Source organism: Sceloporus occidentalis, unplaced genomic scaffold (assembly GCF_023333645.1).
Source record: "Sceloporus occidentalis isolate IW3139 unplaced genomic scaffold, rSceOcc1.0.p SCAF_148, whole genome shotgun sequence".
Taxonomy (NCBI): Eukaryota; Metazoa; Chordata; class Lepidosauria; order Squamata; family Phrynosomatidae; genus Sceloporus; species Sceloporus occidentalis.
In genome coordinates this window covers 275,065-281,064 of record NW_028317128.1, presented here as the reverse complement: position 1 = coordinate 281,064, position 6,000 = coordinate 275,065, and positions in this window count along the sequence as shown.

Below are 6,000 nucleotides of genomic sequence, written 5' to 3'. Positions count from 1 at the left end.
ATTTGTTCTTCAACAAACGAATTCACCCGTCAACACTAAAGTGTGTGCTGGTGAGATAGAAATTGGATATTGATTGTCGTCGTTGTGTTTTAGGAGCTCTGAGATAGACAACAATGTGCAATCCAACTTCATCTAGACTGGGAGACCACAAAAGGGTTAAAATATGTTAATCTATTGATTTTCTCTATTAGCACAACTGGAATCCCTGCTTAAATACAGGTGACTTCCTTCAGAATATTAAATATCTTACCTCCTGACAAGCCGTGGTCACACTTGGCCGGCCTTCATAAGTTGGCTGCTAGGATGAGTATTGGCACAAAAGGGCCATAATGCAAAACTGGAGAGAGGGTAGTAGATAAGTGGAACAGCCTCCCAGCAGAAGTGGTAGAGGTTAATACAGTGAGGGGATTTAAACATGCATGGGATAGGCATAAGGTTCCTGTATCTTAGACGAGACCAACGTTAATGTTTGAGTCTTTGCAGGAGGAAGAGGGTGACTGGACAGGGGCCGAATGGGGCCGATCCACCAGCAGGTTCTATGTTTCTATGTTAAAAAGCTGGGTGACCTCTGACTGCTTCTGGCTAGGATTGCGGCTGTCCATCTTAGTAGGTATGGGTAATAAGCCCTTATTAACTAGGTTGGTAAATATATATATATATATATATATATATATATATACCATACAGGGTAGGGCATGTACAAGGCTACCCTCACCTTCCTACCCAACCAGCTCAGAATTGGGCAGCGCAGCTAAATATGCTTTTGGGAAGAGACACTGGAATGCCCCAAGCTGGGTTTTACCCCCATTGCGCTGCTCACATTGTGGAGTCCAGGGTAGAGGAGACAGACCTGGATTTCTGCCCAGTAAATGCATCTTGCACTGTGAACTCCTCTTTCTATAACAAGGTACAAGGTTATGTTTCTATGTTATTATTAATATATGGTTTTTTTAAATATATTTTAATCTAAAGGAGGGCATTTTCCCCCAAAACTGCAATGCCGACGAAGAGCTGTTCAAACATTTTCTGTTAGTATATGCTGCCCTCTAGAGGTAGACAATAGTCATTACAGATACAATTCTACAACACTAGAGATTGTATGAACTAGGGAACAATGAAACCAAATTCGCCAGCATATCAGACCCATCTAGTCGCCCGTTTCTCCTGCTGTAAAGACTCAAACCTTAATCAGTCGCTGGTCTCGTCTTAGATTCAGCAGCCGTTTGCCTATCCCATGCATGTTTAAATCCCCTCACTGTATTACCCCCTACCACTTCTGCTGGGAGGCTGTTCCACTTATCTACCACCCTCTCAGCATTGTAAAACTTCCATTCCATCTAAGCCTCCAACCCACTGGTTTGAAATTTTTAGCTGAACTCAGTAAGGTCTGACAAAGATTGGCTGAACATGCAGTTTCCCTTTCACTTTATATTGCGCTTCAAAGCAGTTGAGAAGTTGGGAGACTTTTGACCAAGAGAAAAATATCACTCATTTTTTTTTCTCATTGAATAGACAAATTTGTATTAAATCATATTAAAAAAGATCTGAGAACAATAGACTTTTTCCGCAAGAACAGAGGGACGCGGGAAGAGGAGGGTCCCATTTACCTTTTTGTTTGAAATGTACGTTGCTGCCCCTCTCTAGAAGGAAAACATTTAACGAGACATCATTAAAACATATTTTCGATGACTGGTCTTTATTTGTCTGATGGTTCCTACAAAGGGTTAATTTCTCTATGTTAATGGAGAGCGGGAAATGACATGGAAAATGTGATTATTCAGATTCCAAGTGTTAGAATTTCTGATAGGATTTTTTTGTGACTTTCAGAGATCACCTTGAATGATCGCGACATTCAAACGGTTAACGAACCTACAGAAAGGCGTTCTGGTTAAATCCATGCAAAGCCATCAAGCAGCTAGATGTTACTTTGTATCATTTTTACTCTCATTGATAGAGAGGGGAGCACTTTCTTGCCACTGATTGGCTGATTATATAAGAGTATTTAACAGTCATTTTAGAAGACATTGGGTTAAAATGTGTGGGGGGTTTTTTTGGGGGGGGCTGGGCCTGTGGCCCCCTTCCATGGGCTGACTTTTGAAGATCTAAAGCTTTGTGGATTATGGCTGAATGAGCTCTTTAAAAGGACCTCATCCTCCATACTGGGGGGAATAAGAGTAAAAAAAATTAACCCCAACTACCCATAGGACAGAGATAGGGGGGCAGAGGATGGGATTCACACCCCTCCAAATGAGATTTCTTTTTCATTTTAACCTCGTCATAGGTATCCCCCAAGGGGTAATATTGTCACACCTCCCATTTGGCTTTTTAAATTTAACCCCCATAACCATTATGTGGATGGGGTAGAGGGGGGAATAAGGGGACATATACCCCCAAGGGTTATTTAATTAACCCCACCCCTCTGCAAACAGAGTGAGGGGAAAACAACTAATTCCTAGCTTAACATAATAACAAGTGCTAAATAATTTACTTTACTGACCCTTCTATAGATGCAAGATACATGTTTTAATTTTTAAACAATCTTTGTATGGCCAGACTGACATGAATGTGTCTAATAGATTGTAAGCTCTCAAGAACAGGGCCTTGGTGCCCTACAATAAAATGTTATATGATGTATGATAAAAAAATAATACTATTTTTGAGCTAATTGCGCCATCTAGTGTTTTTTCAGAATATGACAAGCAATAAAAATACATTTAAAAACCTTCAAAAATAATACATTTTAAGTAATTCTAACCAGTGTATTAGTTATGTAGTTAAAGAACCTGACGAGAAATTAAAATATTGGAAAATCATTTAAAATAATGTTTTACCCATTTAATGGTTAATGTAACTTTGTCACCAATTATGATTATTATTATAAAAATAATCAAAGAGAGACAGTAACTTGAGATGAGTGAAGAAAGGGTGGTAGGTAAGTGGAACAGCTTCCAAGCTGAAGTGGTAGAGGCTGATTTAAACATGAATGGGGTTTGGCTGCTGAATTTAAGACAATTAGTGAAATATTCTTTGATATAAAGTAACACTTTTTTAATAAAGATAATTATTTTCTGACAATGCCTGTCTCTGTGTATAATTTCTCCTTCTTTAGCACATCATTGTTAGCTCTTGGAAAAAATGTTGGGTCGTCATGGGTACAAATCTGGTTTCCGTAGCAATGACATTTAAAGTGGCCTCACGGTTCAAATTAACGAGTACCAAAGGATACGCTGTCCGACCTCCACGCAGAGGGACAAGGAGTTCACCGACGTTACGGATTTTATTTAATTTTACTTTATAAAGCCGTTTCCTGCTGTTTCTATACACATTATCGGGGCTTTTAGGGCCGTAGAACCGTGCGATACTCTCATACCCAGCAAACATTCCGACCTCCTAGAAAAGAGGGGCATCAGGGGAGGAAAGAAGGGCATCAGGAGAGGAAAGGGGGCATCAGGGGAGGAGAGAGGGGCATCAGGGAGGAGAGGTGGCAACAGAGCAGGAAAGGGAGTATCAGAGGAGGAAAAAGGGGCATCAGAGGGTGAGAGAGAAAAGATGGGAATCAGGGGAGGAAAAGAGGTATGAAGGAGGAAATTGAGGGGATGGAGCAGGAAAGGGATTTGGGACCCCAGTCACTGTGTCTCTTTGTAATAGGACATTGATAAATAGGCTGTTTCTCTACATGATCGACTCAGAAACTACTTGACAAGGGATTTGGGGGAATTTTTGTGGCTTGAGGGAGATATTTTTATATTTTGACATATATTTTTGCGTTGTGGTGCCGTTAGCCCTCCCATATTGTGGGGTGGCTCTCTGTTGCTGATTGCGAGTACCCCAGGGCAGTTGGGCAGCAGGATACCCCCTTCAGGTGTAAAGATCAGGACATCTGTCTCAGGGTGTGGTTAAAGGAGGAAGTGGGCGGTGCTGTAGGTGGAAGTGGGCAGGTCTGGAGACAGGGCCCACCCAAAGAGCTAGAAGTCCAGTTCTGCCCCTTGCCGGCTCGCCCAGTTATCCGGGGCAGACCGTGGTTACTTTGCTTTCATACATCACAACTAAATTCATTGCGATGGAGTACCGTAATTTTCTACGGGGTGTGGTTAGAGGTGTGACCGGGCGGGGCTTCAGCCATATAGCGTTTCCCTGATTAGCGTTTTCAATTACCACGTATGACGGCACAACTGAGAGGGGGCATTTAATGGGTTAAATTGACCGTAAAAGAACAAATGCAACTTAAAATTAAAAAAGACTGTATTTTTTCGGGTTGGAACGGGTGGATTTAGCGGCGAGTGCGTTGCACTGATGAGTTGGTTAAGATGAAATGGTTATTGCGAGTGTTCTATGCCGGTTGCCCCCGGTTACAGCGATTGATTTTAACTTCCCGGCCACCGAGTTAGTAACGAAATCTAAAAAGCTCTAAAACTACTAAGAGAAAAACTAGAATATGTTCTACTGAGACGTCACAAGTCGTTCTCCAAACACCGCCGGCGGCCCCAATCGGCAGAGCATTCTATAAAACGACGCTTTACTCGCCATGGAAATATATAACAGAATTTAAAAAAATATATAAAATAACGCACTCTGGGGCAAAATTGGTAAAGTGGTCTTATTACCATGGCAACCGAAGGAGTTATCCTGCCGGCAGATCCGCCCCTACTGTTTAAACCCCCTCACAGTATTAGCCTCTACTTCCTGTGCTGGGAGCCTGATCCACTTATCTACCGCCAGCTCAGTAAAGCTTACATTGGGTCTACACCTCTGACCGTCCAGAATGGTTGCCATGGTGATAAAACCACTTTTTAAGTTTTCTACAGGTATACTTTTTATACATGACCTAATAAAATACTGGTGGTTACGTATAGTGACAGGAACTTTCCATTGTTGCTATGGAGATTGCAGTTTTTAAGCATAACTTGCACTAAAGTTACATAGCAGGTGTGCCGGACTCGTATTATTAACCCCTTGGTGACTGGGGGTTTCCTCTTTTTCATGTTTAGTGACCCACACACATTTTATATTGGTTTTTTCCAGGACCATCTTTTTTTTTGCATAGTCTGTCATTAATTATAAATTATATGGTTAATTGTATAAAAAATATTTTATTTAATTGTTTTTAGGATTTCCTCCGCAAATTAGGTCCCACTGATCACAAAAAACTTTGATTTATGTTCAACAACATTCCCTGAGTAAAATAATACCCCACGTGGGCTGCATAGTTTGTTTGTTTTTTTAAATCCACCCTCACATAGTACACTAGATTGTAAGCTCCTGGGAGCAAGGCCCTCTTCTGCTTTTGTACCAGTTTGTTATTGTTTGTGATTTTAAATTTATCCTACTGTCTGCACAGCGCTACGGAATCTGCTGGCGCTATATAAATAAATGTAATGTAAATTATTTTGAACTTTGATTGGGGCAAGAAAGTTTTTTTTTATATATTTCTAATAGAAGGGCACAAGGTGTTTGAACACCTATTTTTTAAACTTTTAAAAATATATATTTTTAAAAAAAATATATTTTTTCTTTTCATACATTTTTTGAATAGAGATTTATTTGAGGTCTTTAAAGACCTCAGGGATCTCTCTTGATGGTGAAATCACTAATTTATTTATTATGTTTAAAATTGTATTTCATTTTTTTTTTTTTAACGTTTTAAATAGTATTTTCTCCCTTTTTTTCGCTTTGATCCCCATTGCTGTTGATCGGCAAGCGAGTCTCCATTGTGCTGCATTGCTGATTGCAGTACCTGTGACCACCCAGCAGGGGAGCTCAATCAGAGGTCAGGATGGTCTGGACTCTCTGGGAACCTTTCTTTTCATTGTTGTTTCCAAACTTCTTGTAGACTCTTTTATGCCGGTGTAAATCGGTCAGCAGGAAGCTAGCGATGCTGGCTCCGACTCACAGGGGGGACCCCAGGCTGTCCAAAGACACCCTGATCTCCTGAGTACCAGCAGAGAAATCTCCATAGGCCTTATCATTATGTCCTTGGTCATCTACAGCCTCTTTTTACTG